We start from the raw sequence: 25,597 nt of genomic DNA on the forward strand, positions 1-25,597 counted from the left end.
GGAGGAGGAGGAGTAGGGGGAAATGAACACATAAGCATGGATTTACACATGCACACACAGGCAGATGCACTATACAAACACTGCTGGGCTCACATGTGCCACAGCTGAAGGACAAAAGCACCAATTCGGACGCACACGTGGACACACAGGCACCCCCTCCACACAGAAGAGCCCATTTAATTTGAAAAAACACACAATCAAACCTTAACTCACATGAATGAACACACGGACAACATCCATATTAATATTTTATCATTTCTAAATTAAAATGTTAACATTAGAGCAACATTACAGAGTCCAAAACTGTGATCACTGATGATACTCAAACACTATTTTCAGACACTTTTAGATCACAGATATTAACCAAATATAAACATCATCACTAACGATCACCTTTATCACCATAATGCCACAAATAACCATTTCAGATGTTATAATACGTTATAAACTTTGAAACAGTGAATATTTCCACTCAGTACGTTACATGAAAACAACCATGTTTTGAGTAAACTGATGTAATACTTCAATAAATGAACATTTATGCTGTAATGATTTCCACTTGTTAGGACCGTGGTCTCTGTAACCTTTACAGCCTACGGTTTAAATGCAGCCTCTTTTTCCTTTTTGTGCTGCACAGAGCCCATTACTCTGTATCATAAATAATTTACAGAGCCAGACACACTTCAACATTAACACATATTCACTATGACAGCAATTCACACCAACTCGGATGTTTGAATGAATACAAACTTTTTCTATAAGTTTCAGTTTGTATTTCTCAGACGCTCCTTTTAAAAATGAGAAAACTGACTTTCAAATGAAAGGCCACGAGACTGATTCCTTCTATTAAGAGACTGGATTTCTATCAGTTAGCACCTTGACTGTAATTAACGTTTAACTTTATAAGGCTGGTGAATAAATGTTGATAAAGAGTGCACAGACCTCTGCATCACTTACTGAACATGCAAAATCTATTTAAGCTCCACTGCACAAAAGACTGATACAGATTCTCTTTCTTACATCATACCACAATACTTAGTAAATCAAATATATGATGTACTAAGCTCTTCACTCCTTCTTTTGTCTATTTTATACTTTTATATAAATTTATATAAATTTTTCATCTTTTGCTGTAACTTCACATCTTTTGGGGTAAGCAAAGTATACGTTTATCACCAACCTATGTACAATAAGCATATGTTTACATTTAATAGAAATTGTTTCAATAACCTCTGCCACTGAGTGCATTGATTGGTCCAGTTTGTTAGCTTGTCTGAATTTGACCCGTGTCTCCTTGGCTCAACTTACAAGTGGTTGACTTTTATAAAGATGCTTTACTTTTGCAATAGAGCGAAATGGCTAATTTCTTATATTTACAACTACAAATCCTATTGAAATGAATAAAAGTTCAAGAAATTATCTTAATATCACAAACTAATCCAGATCCATCTATCCATCTGGACCCAGGTACTCAGCGGGGAAATTTTCAGCATTCTGTTCACATCGTTTTAATTGACATGGTTGGCTGTTACACCGACATCGTTAGTGTTTCTCCTCTGGAATAACGTTACGCACAATCTGTGTGAAGGAACCGATAATCATACTCATTATCCACACTGAAAGTATTGAGTCAGAAATATTATGCTGTGGGATTGTGTCTATATTCCCCAGCTCTACTACTAAGGCCAACTAGGTGCAAATAAACTGAATGCTTTGTCTCCTGCAGTAATGGATGACTGACAGACTGTCTGAGCGAGCTGCCATCCAACCATGTTCTCTGACCCCGACAAGACTGGAGCTGCAGAGCTGGTAGCAAAAAACAACCTTGTGTATGTGCGTGTGCAAATGTGTGTGAATGCATGTGTGTAACAGAACATGACGACGGTCGCCGGTGATCCCTCACTGCCTCGGGCGAACACTAGCTAAATGGACCTCACTCCGTCAGTGAGACACAGACATGGATAGAGGCTCTGCATGCGTGTGAGTGTAAAAGCCGTGCATCCAGATAGCGACGGCTGTGCAGCTCCAGCCACCATGTTTAAGCCGAACTGCCGTGTGGTGTGCTATCGCTGCTGCTGCTGCGGTTGTGAGATAGATAGGAGGATTGGGGCTGGCCGGGCCTTTTCAAACCCCCAGAGAGCAGAAAGGGAGTGAGTGCTGGGCCTAAATGCAGAATCTCCTTAGCTTATACCCCCCAGGGACGCACACACAGGGCCATTTTCTGGGAGAGAATCATGCCGCCAAGCGGACAGCGGATTTACCATATTCATACCACTCTTTAGAGAGGAGGAGGAGGAGGGAGAGGATCTTCACCTGTCCCATTTCACTGCTACGACTGTATGTGGCTGCTGCGGCTCGCGTAGCCACTAAAACCCCTAGGGGGAACCATTAAGGAGAACCTCGCTCACTCCCCACATTTCTCTCCCTCATCCCCCCCATTTCTACCGCCGTCCCCTCCCCACGTCTCCCTGCCTTCCTTTTTCATATGAAGTATGAAGCCTCTCTCATTCATCCGATATCCTCACTAATAAGGCTGGATGGTTTAGCCAAGGCCAAAGCTAAAACCCAGCAATATCGGCCGTTTCTACATAGAAGCGGCTGGAATAAAAGGCAGGGCGGGGGCTGATGAAAGATGTGTAGCTGCTAAAAAGTACAGCTGCTATATTACTGCTGCTGCCAGCATGGAGAAAACAGCCCAGATTCATATCAATGGCTTTGATTGAAGCACCGGGAGAAACCCGCCGAAGGACGGTTTGTCAGGGATGTCAACATGTGTATGTGTGTGTGTGTGTTTATGGTGTGTGTGCATGAGGGTTGGGATTTGCTGAGAGATTTGTTTAGATACCTGTGTGGAATGAAGTGTGTGTGAGTACAGTGTCTGTGCATGCTTATGTTCACCACTTTGTGTGTGTGCATGCAAGTGCGTAAATAAGTGTGACACAGCTTCTTTGTGTGTGTGTGTGTGTGTGAACTCTGTGGATTGAGGTGGGGAGTGTTATAGAGAGGGGCAGGCAGGCTAACAGATTCATATCCAATATGAAGAGGTTAAAGTGACGAGTCCAATCCTCCCCACAGAGCAAAGAGAGAATGAGATTGAGATGCGAGAAGAGGAGGAGGAAAAGCAAGGAGGAGGAGGAGGGAGGGAGGGGTGTAGTACAACAGATTAATTTCATTTCTGGACTGAGCACTCCTCTGCTAAAGAAAAAAAAGCAGAGGATAGTAAAAAAGGATAAAGAAGAGAGGAGGGGGCGGTGATAAGGAGGTAAGCTGGGAGGAGGAGAAAAAAGCGTGAAGAGAAAAAAAAAAAGAGTTTTTCCCTCTTTTATCTGATGTAGTAAATGTGTGTGTACTGTACGCGGAAGAGATTGGAGTCACAGAGTGTGAAGACGATTATGTGTTCAAAATTGCCCGTGAGTATGTCTGGCCTCTGTGCATCTGAGAGGGGGATACAGGACGCTGCAACTTCACAGCCTAACAAAGGCTTCTTAAATCATGTAGAGCAAAAATCAGCTAGTGAGTACAGTTTTGAATATGAAGCCTAGACTTCAAGCAAAAGGCATCAAATTTGACAATTCTATTTCCTCAACAAAACTCTACATTTTTCTAGAGACACTTATATTAGAAATACAGTGTCTCGCATAGCTTAGATTCTTCTTTCACTGGTATTTTGGGCGCTTTAGATATCAGCATAATGTCTGCAGCTCTTTTTGAATCAGTATCTGTTAAACGAGTCAAACGTAAGGAAACAGCATGATCACGAAGTTCTTGGAAAGCTTACCTGATTTAAATTTGGCAAATCTCTCCTTCACGGTCATCTTCTCATGCAGCTCTGGACCACTTTAAGCTTTGCCAGCAGAGCTCTGTTAGCTTCCACTTGTGTGTTTGCATCGTATGCTAGAGCTCCTCTAGTACATCAAAACAGCAATCCTCTAATTTGAATACGTTTTTGGAGCAATAACGGGTGGTGAGCAAAGATTGTGTTGGTTCATGTTCAGTCCAGTCTGGACTGGCACACTGAAGTATGATGACACACATGCGGGTGATTTTTACCAGATGTTTTCACTTAGATGCCTCCGTGGATTACAGCAAAACCCGGGACTGACAGTCTGACCCTGAAGGACAAATCCACTGTGAACAACCCTGTGTAAAAAAAAAACAATGAGCATGCTCCTGACCCAGTTCCTTCACCTTCAGGCTATGACACTGCAGTCCCTTTCGCTGAAAACTGCTGCTCATTCTCTAGGTCATTGCTGAAGACCTCGTCATGAGCTCTCGTCATGAGGGATGATACTTAGTTTGGATGTTTAAATTACTTTATTTTACAAAATTACTTCACAAAAAACAAAAACTCCCAGAGTCAAAATTACCCCACCCCCCACACTCTGATGCTAATCGTCTATTCTGTATCTGTGTCCCTACATGGGCCTTGGCCTTGAGATCACCGCACAGAGTCAGGGCTTTGTGCAGGCCCGTCAATAATGTTCGCTTTGGTCTTCTAGAGGTAGTTCTTCACCAGGAATGACGTGTGTTTCGTGATGACCCAGATCCACGTTTTCTTTCAAAATCTTCACATATCCTTCTTTCCTCATAATTCCCTCCAACCTTGACGAGATTCCCAGTTCCAGATACACTGAAACGTCCGCCACAGTGTTTCTTTGGTCTGCACGTCTCTCCCTTTTGTATCCAAACATAGGCAGCATCTATATGACCAAAGAGCTCTGGTTTTGCCTCATGTGAACACAGAGATGCTTCCAGCATGCATAATCTTCCTCCAGGCTGTCCTTGGCATGGTTCAGTCTGCTCTCCATTCCTGGCAGGGTTCTAGTGATTGTCTGAGATCTGAATTCCTGACTTGGCTAAGTCACTCACAAGTGTCTTAGCAGTTGTTCTAGGGTCTTTAGATACACCTCTTACCACTTGGAACTGCTGTGATAAGTTTGTATATCCATCTCTGAAATGGGGCCTTCTGAAGTGACAGCTTAAACCCTGGCTGGAGTTTTTATACTCTGTGTAAATTAGAAGATAACCCTCAGTTTTAACCTGATTTTACAAGCTTTGTGTGCAAATATAAATAATTTATGCTTTTTAAAGTAAACCTGTATGTTTAGAAATGCTCTGTTAAATAAAAAGAAATTGACAAAAGGCTAATACTTGTGTCTTTATCAGACATCCAAGTGGTCAGAAACAAACTTCCTAAAAACAGGATAAGACCTGAAAGCAGTCCAGAGCTGAACAATAAGAAGATCTTGAAGGAGAAACTGGCCAAATTTAAGTCAGATATGGCTTCTTTATGGCTGAAACTCTTTACTTGTACCTGTTATGTTTTCATTTATAGTCACAGATTGATACTTCAGAACATATAGGTTAGCCTATACACCACCTGAGCAAATACAATACTGTTGTGGCACGGAGGTACTTTAGGTGCACTTGATTCAAAATAACATAACGCTTATATTCTCACCTGGTTAAATGTCAATCCAGAGTGAGTTCCATATTTTATCTGACAATAAAGTGTCTTAATGTTTCCACTTTGCTTTAACTGACTGCTTTTTAGCTTTGTGATTTCTTTCATGCATTTTTCCATCGAGGCTTTCGACAGCGCACAAAGGACGGCCCTGAACTTGCTGGATTTGAACTGTATACACTAACAGCAAAAGTGATATCAACGGCAACAGCTCAGACCTGGAATGTAAAAAATTCTCCACGTCTCTGACTTAGTATTATTAAGAATCTATGCAGAGATTTTGTTCAGTGTGAATCTTAAACACTGGCACAAAATGAAACCTCTATAAAGAGGTTCTTGCTCTTTCCATCTGAGTGGCTGAGACCAAAACCTGATGTTTGCTGTTGATGCTTCAGACAGGCGAAAGATTTTCTGCAATTACACTCCACTGTAGCTGTCTTAACGTGACATCTTGCCATCTGTACTGGGCCAGTTATCTATGACGAATAGGAAAATTACACCTTCAAACAACAAAATGGACCCAGAAATGCAAGGTACATAGCCTGCAGATATTTTGTAGTGTGTTAGCGTGTTGTTTCTTTGCTTTAATTCACCAGGTGCTCAAAAGCACCCACACTGGAGTCATTGCATGCATTAGATGCACTATTTACAGCACATCCAGATGCTTTTGGGCACATCCAGGTGCTTGTGGACTCACTAACTAGCATATCTCTTAGCTTGTTTTTATGCTTGTTGAAAATGCACATCTCCTGAATAAGATAAAAATTCAGCAGACGAAAAAAAGAAAGAAAGAAAAGTTCATATTAAAACACTAAACGTAAAAAATAGTTGGCGTTTCATACTTTTGTGCCCACATCTGGTGGACAGTACAATTAGGAGCAGCATCAGCTGTACAGTCTGGCAAAAACACCTTCTAAAAGCCCTTGAGCTTGTAGTCTGGCGAACGCATATGTGGGTGAAAATGAGTCATAGAGAGTAAGTGCATGTATGTATTTGGTAGAGCGTGTGTGTTTGTGTGTAATGTGGGCAGGGGGTTAGTTGAGTACAGGAGATTGAAGCACTAACCAGAGCACTCAGATTTATTAAAAAGGGCCGGACCCAGTGCCTGTCCACCCCCCAACCCCCACCATTCCTTTCACTCTCCATCCTCTATTGTTGTCACTTTACTTCTGTCTCTGTGCATACATACAGACCCCCCCAACCCCAACCATCCCCTCCTACATGATATTACGTTTTTCACTAAAAACCCTTCACAGTCACTGCTGGTCCCTCAATAAGACAGGCTCAAGAGAAGGAGGGGTTGGGGCCAGGAAGGACAGGAAGGACGTGGTGTTCCTGAGGTAAATAAGGGGACCCCTCCTTCCCATCCATCCATTCCTCTCATCACACACCCTTTCTCTCTCCCACAAGTTCATTTCCATAACTCCTGTCAGCTAAATTAAATTGGGGGGGGATCTAAATCTGCCCTGTTCCCCAAAACTGCAGTGACCACCAGCCAAGGGGATGGATGGGTGGAGTGAGGAGACAAAAGAGGTGGAATCCAATCTAACGAACCTGACTTTTGTCATTCGAGTTTATTAGCTAAATGTATCAGCTGCTGGAAAAACTGCATTGTTGGCTGAAAGGATTCATATTCCTTAGAAACACACACTAACACACAATCGCAGACATGCAAAGGGGCCCAGACAAAGGAAGTGTTTGGCTCTCCATGTGTGGTTTACTCGATCAAAACTATGTTGGCCAGCATTAAACATCCCTGCGGCACTGCAAACGGCGAGATTACATTACAGTGGCGCGTAAACATGCAAACACTCAGAGAAGATGATGTACTTAAGTACAGACAGGCACAGGAACACACACACACACACACACACACACACACACACACACACACACACACACACACACACACACACACACACACACACACACACACACACACACACACACACACACACACACACACACTCCCTGCTTATCCTGCTTGTCATTTTAATCTCTATAGGCAAAAGCAGCGAGACGAGCTTCCTCACACTTCCACGGGAAGGTTTTGTGTGAGATCACACACTGGCTTCATTATGTCAGAAACCTGTGAAGGAGGACAGGAGCCTTTCCTAAGCCCTGTTCTCTCTATTCAAGCAAGCAGGGGAACAAGATCACTGCCTTGAGGTTGGCACAAAAGACCAGCACTTCTGTATTACACACATCGGCAGCAGGCAGTGATGGACATTAGCTAGAATACACACGCACACACACACCTGCTGGCGATCACAGACATGCACAAAACTACAGTAGACTTTCTACATACCCACTAATGCACACACACACACACACACACACACACACACACACACACACACACACACACACACACACACACACCATCTGAAAAACTTAAAGAAGACATTATGATTGCAGTGCATGAAACTTTTCGACTAATGGTAAATGACTGCTGGTTAAGTCCTAAATTTAGCAAATGAATTTTCAGATTCCGGCTGTCTGCCTCACAAATAATTTCCGTAATTTACGAGTTAGGTTGCTTCCTGGAAGCTGAAATTACTGACCATCAGATTTATTTAATGGAAGCCAGAAGACAGACACACCTTTGGACACAGATTACGTACAGATTACACACTGTGGTGTCCTGAACAAATGTACCTGCTTTAAGTGGCGATGTCTAGACTCCTCCATTGGTGTTTTTAAACGTACTTTGAACTTTTTGAAGTGCATTAAAAGTCGAGAAGTCTGAGATCGCTTGTACTGTTTGGGCCGACTTTTGCATTTAAAACAGGCTTGAATTTTTGTGGAATTGATTCAACAAGGTTCTGGAAAACATTCCTCGTTACTTTGGCTCATACTGCCATAATTGCATCATGTTGCTGCAGAATTGTAGGCAGCGTCTTCACCATGCACTTCTTCCATTGGACCACATTTTAAACGTGCACTATTGGATTGACTTGGTGAATCTGGAGGCCATTCGAGTACTCATGGTCATGGATCCAGTCTGAGGTGATTTAAGCTTTTGACATGATCATGAAGGAACGATACAATCTGCTGGATTTAAATGACGCTCCATTGGAATTAAGGAGCTCAAAGAGTATACCCCTACACCTGTACACCACCTGCTGCATGGATTCTTGCTTATATGCCAAAATCTGACCCCACAATCTGAATGTCACAGCAGAAATCAAAGTTCCAGTTTTTCACCGTTTTGGAGCATCAGCATGTTCTTAGCCAACAGGAGCAGCACTTAGCATGGCCGGTTCTACTGTGACCTACCTGCTTTCATGTTGTAACAACTGTCAAGATCTCAGACTTTCATGATAACAATATAATCACAAATTTGAATTAATAACAATCCTATCAGCCAAAATCATTTAGAAACTGTAATTTTCCACAAATTTAAAACAGAAGTGCTCGGAGGTGATGAGAAAGGAACTATAAACTATAAAAGAGGCACAAAACATTCAAAAAGAACAATTACACAATTATTTACAATAAGATATAAGCACCGTTAGAAATACATTAACAATGAATAACAAAACATCAAGGTTATCAGTGCGACACCCCTTTTTGTTTCGTGTTTGGAGTTTTGCAATTACGGTTTTATGTGAGCTCCAAACAGTCCTCCCATTGTACTCTGACCTCGTTCATCAACAAAGCATTTCAATCCAGAAAATATTTGGACAATTTTAGTTCATTGGACCAATGAAATGCGTGACAACTAGATAGATAATTGTGCATGAATCTCAAGTTAATAAACCTGTTTTGTTATGTGCATTTCATCTCTGTTTGCATCACAGTTGATGTGTTTTTGTTGAAGTTTTGTATTTTTCAGCGTATTGTGGTTTAGGAAAAATGAAGCCTGCCACTTCTAACTGCGTATGTATTCATGTAAAAGCCTGTTTAGAGACAAGGGTTGAAATTTAGCAAAAGTTATAACTCTCTCTGCTTCATATCATTTTCATGCACCGTTCAGAGGACCTTAGGTTAGCTTTCTTCTCCATTCTTATACTTGGTTTCACAACTTTGACAGATCCTCTTGTCTCCATGGATGCAAGTAGTTGACCAGGTAAATGATAAATTAGCCAGTGATAAAACTCATTCGCTGCACACGTCAAGTTTACAGGAAAGGAGCGCTTTCAAACAGCAAGAGGTGCTAAAATGAACCAAGAAACCCAAAGAAGCCTTCATGTATCACTTAACACCGCCACATGCACACACACACCCCTAATTGGTGTATAGCGTAAAACCTAATTATTCTGCTTAATTAGAAGGCAAGCAGCAGTCCTGACCTGAAACCAGCCTCTCAGTACCTTGAACAGCATTCATGCCTTTATTTCTGACTCCTGCCCTCGTGTTCCCTTTTCTTCCTGCCTTCCCTTCTTCTGACCAAACAGACCAGGTTGCACGCTGGGCCAGGGCAGGGAATTAGAGTGATGGAGGGAGTGAAGGGAGAGGTGGAGAGCAGTGTGGAGAGACGGAATGTGAGCTATGAGATGAATGAATAGGCACGGGGTTCTTTATGGCATTTATGTGCACTGAGGAGAAAGCCTATCGACAGACACCTTGTCGGACAAAGGGGCAGCACACGCTGAGTGCATTCGATTAAGGGTGGGCATTGGTGTTAAACCAAAAAAGGTCCCCTGCTGCGCCCACGATTCATTATTTAGACGGGGGTGTAAAATGGACACTGGCCGAAATAAACACACACACGTGTACTCTGCGACAAGCCATCAGGGAAACACCAATTTTACAGACACAAGTAATCAAGAAGTACACAGGGTACTCGTGCTTTCGTGGACAGACATGGTTGCAAACACAAACCAACACACACTTACATATGATTGCCGATTACATACCCAAAGAGAGCAGGGCACAGAGGGCAGTCAAATATAGCCTGAGTACAGCCAATTTAGCCCTTAATGGTCTTTGGGCCATTAAGGGCAGCCATCAGGAGCGCAAGACTAAGATGACTGTCCAATGCAGGATGCACGTGTGTTTATGTGTGGAGGAGGACAGTGTTTACCTAGATTCTTCTCCTCCTATATGTGTGTCTAATGGCCTATGAATGTTTCCACGGTAACTATAAGAGTTTTTAGCTGGTTGGATGGACTGACATACAGACGGCAGCAGAGGGGAAGCAGAGTTCAGGCGACCGTATTTTGCTGTGGCAACGTTTTTATTTCATATCTGCACAGCAGGAAGTGTCTGTGGTATGAAATGGCTTTTTCCATCTATAAGACAAAAGGTCTCTGTATAGGTGTGTGTGTGTGTGTGTGTGTGTGTGTGTGTGTGTGTTCAATGCTGCATGCAAAGGTTTGTGCATGTGTGAAGGTAATGCACAGGACATTTATTACATCTGCTATACATCTTATTGTACAACCGTATAGTGACAATCAAGGCATTCTATCCATCTTCTATCTATCTATAGATGACAATGTTTTATGTTTCTGGTAAATTTACATTTATTTTTAACGATGAAGGTGTGTGATAGCAAACGCGCGCTGGCACCAGTGCTTGTATATAAAAGACAGATGTAGCCACTGTGATGTCATCGATTGGTTAAGCCCAGTTCTGATACTCTGACTTTAGCGTTATGGTCATCACCGTTTTGTTTTCTGGTGCAAGAAGTGACCATTGTTGCAAAAAGAATGAGCACTGTGTTTTGAGCTAATGTTAAAAAGAAAATACTTGAATTTCACTAACCAAACATGGGACAGGCAGATGGTTAAACACAGTTTTTGCAAGGTAACTGTATCCAAAAAAAGCTGCAGAGAGACACAAAGAACTGATTTAATGTCACATCTGATTTAAAAACCAAAACCGTATCATTAAGCAAGCTGTAAACATTTTTATTTATGCTTTAAAGTTTTGGCACTTTAACATTGGACTCTGTGGGGACTGACTCATTTTTGGATCCAGCCTCCAGTGGCCATTAGAGAGACTGCAGTTTTGGCGCGTTCATGGTTATTTGTTGCTTGGCTGACATGTAAAAACGGAGGTATGTTAATTTGTTCATTTTTGATTTTTTAACATCAGTGAAAATGCAAAGAGAACACTAAACAGACTGGGCTTACACTTTAAGAGTTTAAGTATGTATGAAAACGTCTGTCTGCGGAACAAACACTGAGAAACAACAACAGTGTCACAGCGTGCAGGCAGTTCAAGTAAAATAACTGACCTGACAAAATGTGCTAACTGATATATAGCCCTGTGTTAATGAAAGGCTATGTGGTCATAAATGGAATTAAATGCTATACTCATTAAAGAGTCAACATATTTGACTAGCTGATTGCCTCCCCGGGTCCAGCTGTTGTCCAAAAATTCCCCTCAAAATTTTAATAGTAATTTTTTTTGATACAAAAAAATCAACTGAAACTGAACTGATAATCTATGATGGATTTATTTTAATATATAATACTGTATTCACTGACAGGTTTAGTCTGTGTGCTACAGATACCCTTTAATGAAGCTGCCTGTTTAGGACAAGTGAGGTGTTTGTTTCTCAAACTCCAGACTCTGATGTCTTTTCTTGGTGCCCACTTACACTGGGTCCTCCTACTTCTTTTCTCTCTGGTTGGAGCCAGTATGAACTGTTCTGTGAAGGGAGTAACACAAACTGTTGTATGACATCTTCACTTTGCGCATAAAGATGTTTTAGAAGACGTTTAAGACCGCTAACCTGATGAGACAATGTAAAATTTAAACAGAAATGATAAATACTGAAATTGGGCGTCTCTGTGTCTAACCAGACATCAATGAATTATTAATTTAATGCTGTATTTTCAACAACCAATGTGTTTTTCTTTTTATAGCTCAAACATTTTGAAACGACCTCAGACTTTTGAGCAGTGGTGCAAATAAAACGACTCATAAACAGCCAAACAAAAAAAACGTGTCACTGACAACCTCTTTGATATGCATGTCACGTACTTACTTTAATATTTGCATGCATCTGAATGAAGCGGATACATCGTCACATGCAGTTTGTGTGTGTGTGTGTGTGTGTGTGTGTGTGTGTGTGTGTGTGTGTGTGTGTACACGTACAGAGCTCAGTGTGGGGGTGAGGCAGCTTAACGCAATAAAGCATGTTGTATTGACATCTGTGTTGTGTCTATTGATTCCCCATTATGGAGCTAACAAACCCGCCTGGACGCTTTGTCATTCGCAATCACGTTAGCACCGGGACTCACCAACAACGCTGCCCCTTTTAAAATCTGATCCATACGCACGCAGACACACACATGCAGACGCCGGTGTCCTCACAGGCGCGCGCCTCCTCGCATTCCCACACATCTGTGGCAGCTGTTCGTGTCAATACACACAGATCCACCCACAACCACAAATTCTCATGCACACACATCAACAGTCTCCACTCACAAATGGGGTGGCGAGAGAGCAGTCAATGCTGGCTAATCAATAGCGGTGGAAGGTTAAAACCACTCACACAATGGGCAGCTATGAGCTTCTTGTGGTTTCCAGATAAACCAGACATGCCGGAAAGATCCATAACTGACCTCAACGTGCAATTATTGAATCGTCTACCTGTCTGCCTGCTCACACACAGATCTGGTAGCTTTATGCACACACACATACACACACATACCCACCCACATGTGTTCAAATTATATAAATTCCAGCTGGCATGCATTTCCCGCTCATTGAATAAACTCAAATATATACAGATATACGTTGTATCCAGCTTCACTTAGAGCTGGTACACAAATTTAAAAACACACATTTGAACGTTGCATCCACCTGAGCAAAAATCACATCTTTCTCCCACAAACACACATGCTTTGTTATCCATAATCGCACAAACGTGTGCTCCACAAACACAGAAAGCCAATTAATCTGAACACAGGGGCCTCAATTTGATGTGGCCCAGACTTCACAACCCCCTCCTGGGCTCCACGAGGTGAAGATCCTGGGTGTGAGAGGAGGTAGTTATCAAACAGCACGCAGCACCCTGTGTGTGTGTGCATGGGATATGCACTTTGAAATAAAGTTTTTCTGCACTGTTGCTGAACAATACAAAACTAATGCAATGTTTACTTATTTCTTAAGTATGCACCATTTTACAGGTAATTCATAACCATCACAAGCTTTTTCTTCTCGTTTGCTTTCCTCTGTTGTATTTTTAATGCCACCTGCACAAATATTTTTAGACAGCTTTTTTTGTTTGATCGTGAATCATCATGACTTTACGTATGTGTTGCGGGGTAATCTGAATAGAAAAACGCGTCTGAACACGCTGAACTAGAGACTAAAAGGAACACTGTGCTGAATAACTACACCTGGAATAAGAGGCCTCTCACAGTAGCCAACATAAATAAACCATCCCTCTCAATCCAGACATGTGCCTCCTCTCTGTGAATTTGACAGCTCTCAGTTTTATATGGGCCACAGTGGCCCTGGAGGATTTTACAGCAGTGTACATAAAATAAAAGAGCATTTAGATTTCCTTTGTTGTGGTGCAGAGGAGGGACAGAGCAGAGGCAGCTACAGGTCCCTTTCCGCCCTCACTGCCCTCTGAAACGCACGCACGCATGCACGCACACACCGCTGCAGAGACCAGGCTGCACAAAAGAGGAGGTTTTAAGTCTTTGCGGCAAAGATGTGATGCTGAAAATGAGCCAAGAAACACTAGTTTCTACTCTTCAACTGTGGATGATCTGAAAGCTTCTTTGGGTTTATTAATGGCTGGAAAGTAAAGAACTCAAAGATGTGACGTCAGAGTTCATCCTCATTCCTGCCCCATGCACAAGTTCCCCAAACTAACACAGACAGCGAGAAATCTGAGCTACTACAACAATCGCATTCAGGGCTCACATCTATACTATGTTATCTATTTTTAATTAATTCACAACACTGGATCCTGAAAACAACTCAGGAAGAATGAAAATACACAACAGAGCATTCCTGGCAAAATAACTCTGTGAATGCAAAGTAATTCTACGGGTCAACAATATGATAGGAGTTTTTAAAAAGCAGAAAAGGCTTAACGTAATAAAAGGCTTTCATTACTAAAAGCACACGAGTTGTAAAGCCAGTGGTTTTCTGTATACTTCACGAGTTATAGGATCCACTCACTGTAATAATGTTTGCATTCATACAGCCGCAGTGTGAATAGGCTGGGATAGAGGCAGATTTCAGGGTGATGCATTTCCAAACAATATCTGAATTGATAGCGGGAGATTCCAAGGACTTAAAGGCACTAAAACTCAAGCCAGGTTTCTTTAATAGATAGCAATCATGAAAGTAGCCCAACCCATCGGTTTCTTCAAGGCTGGAACCATTTATTGCACTTAAAAATTTATTTAATAAAGTACAACACTACAAATATAAAGAAAACATTATCAAGCTCAGATGGCAAATTTAATCCAGTGACCATTTTAAAGGTGTGCGACTGCAGTGATGTGTCTGTGGCCCCGCTCAGCTGAGGCCAGCGGTCTCAACACTGTAGTGTTTAAGAGTCGAGCTGACAAAAAACCCATAAGCCCTCGGTTTAGATCCACTGTAGAGCCACTGTCTGCAAGCGTCTGCTGTTTAGGACCACTCTCTCGCTCCTTCTCCACTGAACCTCACTCACCTCGTCTTAGACTTTTGACACTCCCGTCTTTGCTCCCACTAACGCAAACACACCCAGGTGCGTGCGCGCTCACACATTTACAGGTGCACCGAGTCGTACAGATGCACGCTTTGGTCAGATCACAGAAAGAAAGGGAGAGCGAGAGAAAGGCAGAGAACTGTGGGTAACAGACTTAGCTAAAGTGGCTTATGGGGCCCAGGCAAACCACACTGGGCAAATCCAATTCAACAACTCCCCCCGTCCATAGGGAACAAGACACAGGAAGAGAAGGATAGACGGGGAGTGGAAAAAAAGGGAGCGAGAGGAAGACGGGAGAGTTTGCATTTTACAGAAAAGGCTTTTGTGTCAAGTCAACACTTCACAGAAATGAGAAAGACAATGAGGAACAGAGGATTCGGAGTTTCTTTCTCTCCAGAGATTAAAGATGAAAGATGGAGAAAAGCGGAGAAATAACAGGGGAAAGGAGGGATGAGTGCTGCCCTTTGCTCTCCTACCTACTTTACTTCCCTCGTGTGTATCGGCTGCTTATCACACCAACATGTTATCGAGAATAGAAATATTTTACTGCTATTATTTGTTGCTATTTTATAATCGTCATTACCATTTCATGTGATGTTGCATTCAGATGCATTCAGATGTTCAAATATATTGGTATTATATTAGTTTTTATTACAGGTTCAGTTATAATTTATATTACAGGGGTTATCATAATCAAATATTAACAGGTTTATTACAGGTTGTTCTAAAATTTAAAGGTTTTCGAATGTTTTATATTCTTACATATAGTCTTCCGTGGGTGAGAAAACTGAGTTGCAGGCTGACAGGAAACGGCGTGTTTTTGCAAAAGTGAAACCAAAACCAGAGTCTGGGTTTGTATAATGAGTTTATACATTTTACATAGAAGTTAAGATCATCACAACACAGGATGGCCTTAGCCTGGTTGCCTCACGTGAGGTCAACTAAGGTGCAGAGAGCAGATGCACACTCTGTGCACGCCAGAGACATACACACACACACTGTTGGGGTGTAGGTGAAAGTTGACTGATGAAGCAGTAGATGCACGATGCGAGAGCTGAGCTGGCTTACGGGAAACCACCGGGAGAAGATGGAAGCCAGTGTACTTTTAATTGTGCCTTAAGTTGTCAAATAGAACATTTGTGGTTTTGAAGCTGATGTATGTGATGACGCAATGAGGGGCGTCACTAAATATACTCTGATGCATATAAAACTGTATTTTGATGTTAGGAGGATGAGATTGTGGGGCTGTCTGCTTACAGAGTCCGCTCATTCTCCCAGCGTGTCATTTCATTAAAATCATCGTCTTTACCCTTTGGACCAGTGTGGTTACTTGCATTCCTCCTGTGTTTCCTTCCTATATTTTTGAACCTTAACATTTGGGGGCTTCGTCCGAGGGGAAGTGAGACAGGACGGAGAAAGGTCCGAGGCGCCAGGCGCTCAGGCATTGGTCAGTGGTCAAAGTGAGTGACAAGCCGGCATATAACAAAAGGTAGGCACCACCTGTTGATCTTATGAACCAAAGTGTGTCAAATTGGGCTGTGTAAATTGAAAGTCTACTCACTGAAACTACTGGTAGATGTCTGCTTTGATTTTGGTGAAAAGTTGAAGGTTGAAGTAATGATAATGATAAGGAAGTATAAGTGACAGTACTGAGTAATGAGAATAAAGGAATGAAAAGAGAATTAAAGCAGTTGGACTGCGAAGTGAACTTTAGAATGATAGGGGAATTTGGTTATCGTGTGGGTTCAAGTCCCATTGGTTATGCAACCCTTAAGAACTTTCTCGGAGGTGACGCTCCCTGCTGGATAGAGAAATCTATCCTTCACCTAGCGATGACTAGGGATAGTTTCGGGCAACATCCGAAGAGGACTGGGGAATCTCTAAAACTGTTGAGGGTTGTCCTCAATCTTAATCCTGTGTTGGGTGTAGATTGTTGTTTCAAATTATTCTAAATTTGTCTAGGGACGACAGCGGCGTCTGTTAAGAAGCGCATAGCCCGGACGTTGCGATCCCTCCTCGATGCGGACGCGCATTGTTGACCTACCGGCGAGTAGGGTTAGCTCGGTTTGGCTTGACCGTGGGGTACAGGGCATCCTGAGATAAGCTAGGGGTTCAAGTCCCCTATTCTTGCGCTTTTTGGCTACCGGTAAATTAAGTTAGGGCTAGAAATCTGGACAGAGCAGTTCGAGTCTGGTCTGGTGAATTGATTGCAAAAAACCTGAGGTTTGCCCGTTCGAGTCGGTTATGGTAAATTTTCGGAAATTTGTAGGAGCGACAAGGCCTAAAAAAAATCTGTGCAGTTGTAATTTAAGACGTCTGTAATATAAAATATGAGATCTATGAGTAGGATCAGTCTCTGTGTCAGTCATGCACAGCCGGAAGTGCACTGATTGTGTGTGTAAATGCAAATGAGCAGCAGTGACGCGCAGAGAGGGTGGTTTCAATTTTGAGAGGACTGAGAGCTTTTGCTAAATGCCTGTATATAAGAGCTTATTATGAGAGTGTAAATACAGTGTGAATATATTAGTGTGGATGCATAGTAAATGACTGAATTTTGATAGATGTATATTTCGTGAGCCATAAATGTTGGTGTGTTTTATTTTTCAGTTATGTGTGTGTGGGAGAAGCCGTGAGGATGATGAGAGGTTTCAGTTTTCTTTTTCTTTTCTTTGACTTGCTCTTTCTGATCATGGAAGGCATGTCCAAAATACTCGTATGAAAGCGTATTTCGAGTGATTTTAACTGTGTGAGTGCTGTCAGTATTTGATTTGAGTGACTCTGCGTGAGTTCTCTGAGTGAGAGAAAGGCAGTGCGTGTGAGACGATTTATGGCGTCTGAAAGAGGTGAGAACTTTTAAAGGTGTGTATGGAATAAAGGAGTGTGAAATATATTTCTTGGGTGATGAAAAAGTAGGATGTGCTAAAGTTTGAAAGTGTTTTAATTCAAGAAAACAAAAACAAAGGAGTTAGATTAGTTTGAGGAACAGGAAATATTGCTCTGTGTATCGGGGCTGCAGCAACAGGAAATAGTGAACAGGAACTGTGCATGCCCATATATGGGAACTGAGTGTGTGCAGAAAGAACACAGAGAGACAGACGAGGAAATGGGAGCAAATGAAGCCTTTTAAGAAAAAATGAATATAATACTAATTATATGGTCAATACAGGTGGGCGTCTTTCAACTTTGCAACCTTGAGTTCAGCAGCAGAAAAGTAGATTAAAAGAATTGGGAGAATAAGCCAGTTTTTGGCTCGAAATTGTGCGGCTGGATCTCTCACTTTGTCCCTGAAGCGGAGAAGAAGTTCAAAGGACAGTCAATCGCCTGATGAAGACCGATAGAACATCGTGAACTTGAATACAGCAGGCAAACGGCAGTGCCACTGATCCATTAACCCTGATGACGACTGACGACCAGCAGCAGCATGTAAGAGTAATGTAACATGTACTGTGAAAATACAGGCTGGGCAGTTGAACAGTGGGATAAAGAATTGTGGAAGAGCACTGGACATTGAGTGATATTTTGCCATGCTGGGACTTAAATCTGAAAGAAAGACTGTAAAGAAACAGAGAAGAAGACAACAGCTGAGTTGAGACTGTGTTTGCTGGAGCTTTGAAGCCCGAACAGGACATTGTGCAGAGAGGACCAGTGAGAGATGAAGCTGGACGAGTTTGACTGCGAGAATATAGGATATAATTGGATTGAAAATTGAAACCTGAACTCATGAATTGTTTAGGGATGTCCACTACAGCATAACAAAGAGGTAAACATTAGAAAAGGTAGGAATAATGAACGAAAATAATTGTCATTACCTTAATGAATAGAAAACACACATACAAATTGTTACATGTGAGATTATTTTTGAAATGAATCAGAAGTGAGATAGTTTGAGTCTAAAGCTCAGTGGTGAAATGCATAAATTAAATATGAATATATCGGATGCAATGAAGAAACAGCTTACACGTAGTGTACATTAACATGAATACATCATGAAGGCAACGAAGAACTCAATGAGTTAATTTAATGAAGAAGCAGTTTACACCCAATTAACATAAAATGCAGGGAAGAACACGCTTACATGCATGGCATAATTGGTGTTTCTGATCAGAGATAGAGAAATGGGTTATTTAACCACTGGTGATAATAATGAAAATGTCTTAGTTTGTTATTTTCAGGGGTAAAGCAGACCCAGGCCAATTCTCCAGATGCAGGAGTCTGAAGAAATTACAGGTTAACATGAATGGATATGTTAAGGCAAGTTTCTGGTTGAATTGTTCACAGCATGATGTGTCCAGGAACCTGAAAAGCAAGCCCCAGCTCCTGGCTGAAGACTAGGAGTGCTTTATTTAAGGTGGGAAATCAAAATGTGGGTTAGTAATTGGGGAAAAGAAAACTGACTGCTTAACTGGAGAGTGGGGAAGAAGTCTGGGAGACTGTGAAGCCATAGATGCAAAATAACATATACCCATACACACACAAACAGAAAATGCATTAACCTTATAAAGACAAGCTCTTGAAGCTTAATGAACAGGTATTGATTTAAAACCTGGCTAAGAACATAAGCATATGCAATGAAGATCTGCTTGCTGCTTGTATGAGTGAGAGAATGGTGTGAATGGTTAATACAATTGATGGAAAGATTTAAAATAGATGGAAAAAACAAAAGAAAAGTGTCTATAAGAGTGACTCAGGAGTGCTCTTGCACTGATTTATCAAAGTAAGTGATTAGTATAGAAAGAAAATGAAAATGATTCAATGATGTGATAAGGTTTAAAAACATGTATTCCTCTTGTTAAGTTGGCTGTTGAGCTGTGGGTTTATGCAAATTAGCTGGAGTGAGTGAGTGACAAAGACACTTCCTGTGTGCGTGTGTGGCGGAGGCTTTCGGTTCAGTTCAAGAGAGAGCAGTGGCTGTTGAAGAGTATTGGGAGAAATATATAATGGTAAAGTATCAGGATATTTGATTACGGTGGTCAGGTCTGTTCAGAGGGCAGATTTGGACAGGAAATTTATAATTTAAGGATGATATGTGGTTGAAATTGGTTTTTATCTTGTGCTGAATGAAAACGGTCTTTGATCTTTGACGAGGTTTTCGTGTGTTGAACGGGTGAAATTTAAGATTGTTTCAGATTTTTGAGGCTGTTGTTTTATTTCCAGAGAGGGTGTTTCATTAAGGCAGGGATAGGTCTGAGAGGGGCCCCAAAAATTTTTTGTAGTAGTAAGTGCACTCAGGAAAAAACCTGTCAGGTGATTTTGTTTGGTACTTTGATGAGCTAATAATCAGCTCTCTTTTTCATTTTTGTTCTAAGCAGGCCTGGAAGAGAGTGAACGGACGGCGCTGACAAAGTTACCAAGCACGAAAATCAGGTGGGCAGTACGGATTATAATTGATTACAATCAGAGACTGATCGGTGGCGTAGTCTCTGTCTAAAAATGGATTGATCGATTCAATCCAGTCAAAAGTATAGAGAACTATTTTCCTAAAAAAGGAAAACGAAATAAAACAAATGATTGAACTGATTTTGCTGATGTGGAGCATCTGATGACGTGGCGCGGAAGGCTGCAGATCAGCAAAAATATCATGTGTGAATGCATGGGAGTGAATGTGAGTGGTTGGACCAAGGGGAAATAAATAAAGGTTGACAAACAGGAGAAGTGGAAGACTTAAATCTGGGGATGCTGATGTTCCTTTGAGTGAATTTCTGCTTTGTTGATTTGGGTTAGACCATATTAATACATTATAAAATGCTAAAAGGAAACATTGATGTAACTTAAGTTACCATTAACTGAGGTAACACATGATTAATAACTGTTCTGTTTAAGTTTATTTTGTGTCATGACACAGATTGGATCATATAGGGGGAGAGTTGAGTAAAGGTTTTGTTTTCAGGAAATTCCAAGGATCCAGACTTTGCATGGAGCAACGATTTTGAGGAGATTTGACATGATGATTAAATTGATTTTGTTCCTTAAACACAGGTTTTCAGGGCTGGAGCAAAACACCGGAGAGGACAATTGCTGAGCTGTTCTGAGAAATGAAATGACTAACCTTTTTCCTTTTGATTTGTTAAGCTTGGGTGGAGCATGTTGAGTTTTTGCCACATGAGATGTGTCAAAAAGAGAGGGGTTTAAGATTTAATTTGTTTAATGTGAAGGGGTTTTACTAGGATTTTATAACGATTGGGGTTGTTTGATAATTTAGATATGGTAAAACTGAGGCAGAGATTGTTAATTCTAAAGAAAGGAGTAAAATGAACTGAATTCTGTTTAGAAGATAAATTGCTGGGGTTAAAAAGAAGTTGTACACCAAATTAAAGGGGAAATTGTGGGAATAAAGGATATGCTTTGGGAAAATAGTGAACATTTTATGAGTAGAAAATGTGGGATTTTTCTTTTGATTTTAGGATAAGTGGTAACAGTGACATAATGTTAGAATGTTGTTATTTTTAGGGTAGTGGAGAGCTTTTTATGAGGATGTTAAAGTCTCGCTGACTCAAATGAATAATATTGGAGATTATATATGTAGAAATGATTTTTCATACACATTGCATTTTGGGGCCTTTAACGGAGTTGTGGCTCAGAGAGTCGTCTCTTGAGGGTCATAAACTTTTGGTTAACGTTATGATTAGCCAATCTACTGTGAGAATGACCTGAGTTTTGAAGGATTGCACACGCTTACAGACATACAGAGTTCATCAACACACAGGACAGTATTGATTTGAGGCCTAGGGCCTGAAATTCCTTTAGCTTTAACTGAATTTGAGTTGGCCCAATAACAAATGACAGAAAGAGGAACTGAATAGGAGTTTTGCTTGTAACTAAACTGAGTGACATATAAAATATTGAGATAACAGATGCAGCTCTAACTTAGTCCTCTTATATAAAAAGCAGTTACAGAATACAGAAATACAGAAAACAGAAGCAAAGGGAGAAAGCTTATATATGTTGGTTAAGTCTGATAAAGTTTAAGTTAGAGGGAGGCATTACATTAAAAGCAGCAAAATGAAATAAAATGATATATTCAAACAGGTTATTACCCAGAAAATGGGAGTTCAAAATACTGTTAGAGTTCAGTTTTTAGCTATGATGAAGTTTATCTAGAAGCAATTAACTAGGTGCTTACACTTAGTGATTAAAGTGGTTGTTTTTTCTTTGATCCTTTTAGTAGAATAAGCCCTTATAATGATTTTATGATGATTTTGCTTGTGAAAGGTGACTTTAGATGAGAGGCCCTTGCAGCAGTGGCAGTTTTGTGTACAGGATGTTGATGATCAGATAAGGAAAAACAGGAAACGTATGACAGCAGTGCTGTAAGACTGTTAGAAAGCTGTAGATTGAGATGAGTGATGTTTAAGATTATATAGGAATAAAAGTCAAAAAACCAAATATGAAATTAGGTTCATGTTTTGAGAACAATCGAGGAACAGAGTAACTTAGAGCATAGTAGGGAGAAAGTGTTTTCTATCCTTTACAGGAGAAGATTTCCACGAGAGAGGGACCAAGGACAACCTGACTTTACCCATGGAGTGTTCTTAGGGGAGCTGGCATTTCTAGAGAGGGTCAGAGTAATGTTATAGTGTATGGTGACCCTTTTAAGGGTCACCAAGAGAGGGAGTATCGAGAATAGAAATATTTTACTGCTATTATTTGTTGCTATTTTATAATCGTCATTACCATTTCATGTGATGTTGCATTCAGATGCATTCAGATGTTCAAATATATTGGTATTATATTAGTTTTATTACAGGTTCAGTTATAATTTATATTACAGGGGTTATCATAATCAAATATTAACAGGTTTATTACAGGTTGTTCTAAAATTTAAAGGTTTTCGAATGTTTTATATTCTTACATATAGTCTTCCGTGGGTGAGAAAACTGAGTTGCAGGCTGACAGGAAAGCGTGCTTTTGCAAAAAGTGAAACCAAAACCAGAGTCTGGGTTTGTATAATGAGTTTATACATTTTACATAGAAGTTAAGATCATCACAACACAGGATGGCCTTAGCCTGGTTGCCTCACGTGAGGTCAACTAAGGTGCAGAGAGCAGATGCACACTCTGTGCACGCGCAGAGACATACACACACACACTGTTGGGGTGTGGGTGAAAGTTGACTGATGAAGCAGTAGATGCACGATGCGAGAGCTGAGCTGGCTTACGGGAAACCACCGGGAGAAGATGGAAGCCAGTGTACTTTTAATTGTGCCTTAAGTTGTCAAATAGAACATTTGTGGTTTTGAAGCTGATGTATGTGATGACGCAATGAGGGGCGTCACTAAATATACTCTGATGCATATAAAACTGTATTTTGATGTTAGGAGGATGAGATTGTGGGGCTGTCTGCTTACAGAGTCCGCTCATTCTCCCACGCGTGTCATTTCATTAAAATCATCGTCTTTACCCTTTGGACCAGTGTGGTTACTTGCATTCCTCCTGTGTTTCCTTCCCTATATTTTTGAACCTTAACAATGTTTAAATAAAAAAAAGCAGCCAGTACAAGAACTCTGACCCTTTCATTTTCTCCCATGTGGAAAATACACCATGCAGACTGAGCTGCTGAGGAACTGCTGGCTCACTCCTACCCTCGTTATTCTTTTTTTTTTTCCACCTATTCACTCCTAATTTACTTTCTCATTTAATAATCCACATTCAGTCACGGCCATTTAATTATCCCTTTGACACCACAGTGTCGTTGCTAACACAAAATCTTCCATTCTGGCTTATTTCTCTCCAAAGCATTAAACTCTTTTTCCCACTCTCACTCATTCATTCTTTTATTGCCTTTATTCATTCAATTCAATGACTCTTTCACCTGTTAATTCACTGATACTTTAACCCTCGCATCTATTTATTATTCATTTATGCACCCACTCATTCTGTTATTCATTCAATCATTCATTTGGCCCCTCGCTCCCAGTGTGCACTTCTCCTCCCTATTCCCCCATCAGGTCTTTTACTTTAATTTCTTAAAGGATCAACTTAAAAAAAGAAAGGAAAAAAAAAAAAGACCCCTCCCCCGAAACAGAAGCTCGCTGGTTATATGTCGCCTGTCAAAGCCGCCAGAAGCAGTTGAGGTTTCATTAAAAACCACAACCGTTTTTCTCCTCCTGACACCTACTTAAGGTGATAGCCTGAATTATCCCTGCACGGCTCGGCACGGATCAGCATACACACCTAACCCCATCTGTCTTTTTAAATTTCCGGCTGGATGGATGGGAGGTGGGACAGAGGAGCCACCGGCACTGTCACCCTCCAGGAATCCTGCTCAAACACACACCTCAGTGCACACACTCGTGTTTCTGTGACCAACACGTCACAAAGTTTTACCCAGGAGGTGGCAGGAAAGGGAGAACTTTGAACAACCAATCTAAAAACCAAATGTAACGACATAAAATTAAGATGTTCAGCCGATTTGTTAACACTGTAATTTTACATTTAGATTTATAATGCACAGCACATCACATATTTTTATATTCAAACAAAGAAAGCTAATCCAGAGAAGTGCATTGCCGTTATTGATCACACTGCAATATTATAGTGATGGTGATTTATTAAAGCAGAGCATTAAAGCATCATAAGGTCATCATAAAAACCAAGTATTGACTGACAATCTCACCGATAATGTGTTTTTCATCACAAAGATAAAAAAAGAAACACACAACAAGAAAAGCAGTTCTTAATTAAATTATTCTGATTTTTAATAGATGGATTTAAATTTCAGTCCCTTGAAAACGCCACCATTTCCCCTCTCACATCATCACCTGTGTTGGCAAACTTTCTCCCTCAGCCAACTTAACTGTACTCCTGTTTTCCCAATGTGGCCTCCTGTCAGGGATCAATACAATCTGATCGATAGATGACCATGAATATTCCCCACAAACCTAGCCAAGTTAGACCGAAGGAGAGGAGCAGAGAGGAGACAGATGGGATGGAGGCTGAGATGGATGGATTGCCATGGATGAAAGAGGAAAAGATAAGGAGAGAGTGTGGCGCCTCAGAGAGACTGTGATGGATGCTAATGACCCATATATTCATGCATCCAATTTGGGGTGTTATTTTACATTTTTGGATTTACATGCAAGTAAGTATTGCGAGTTAAACTGATCATTTCCCCTCTTTTTGTGAGGAAATAATGACAAATAATAAAAATACACATTTTTATGATATTTAGTCCTCAAATATTCCTTAACAAAAATCACTTGCTTGTGTAATTTCAAAGAAATCACAAATGTCTTGAAATCTTTTATACTGAGAGTCTGATCTGCTTTTTCTTTTTAAAAAATAAATAAATGATATTTTTGTTCCTTAAAGAAATTACATTTTGCGTCTACAGTGATTATGGAGTGTATTTTGCATCTTTCACATATGTAAAATGAAGTTTGTGGGTTGTGTGTTGCATCATCGGTTTACACACGTGTATTTTATTTAAGTTTATTTTGGGTGTTTGAGAAATCTGACGTGAAACTGGAAAAATAAAATGATGCGTAAATACTTTTTAAAAATCTAGATTTAGCAGGTTATAAA

General features: G+C 40.8%; 1 protein-coding gene across 1 annotated transcript in view; it reads right to left on the reverse strand.

The window, feature by feature from the left end:
- The window catches only part of LOC116331939 (POU domain, class 2, transcription factor 2), a 75,160-nt gene that overhangs the window by 46,284 nt on the left and 3,279 nt on the right, over nucleotides 1-25,597 (reverse strand). The gene's annotated exons all lie outside the window — the stretch shown is intronic.

Source organism: Oreochromis aureus, linkage group 22 (genome assembly GCF_013358895.1).
Source record: "Oreochromis aureus strain Israel breed Guangdong linkage group 22, ZZ_aureus, whole genome shotgun sequence".
NCBI classification, from domain to species: domain Eukaryota; kingdom Metazoa; phylum Chordata; class Actinopteri; order Cichliformes; family Cichlidae; genus Oreochromis; species Oreochromis aureus.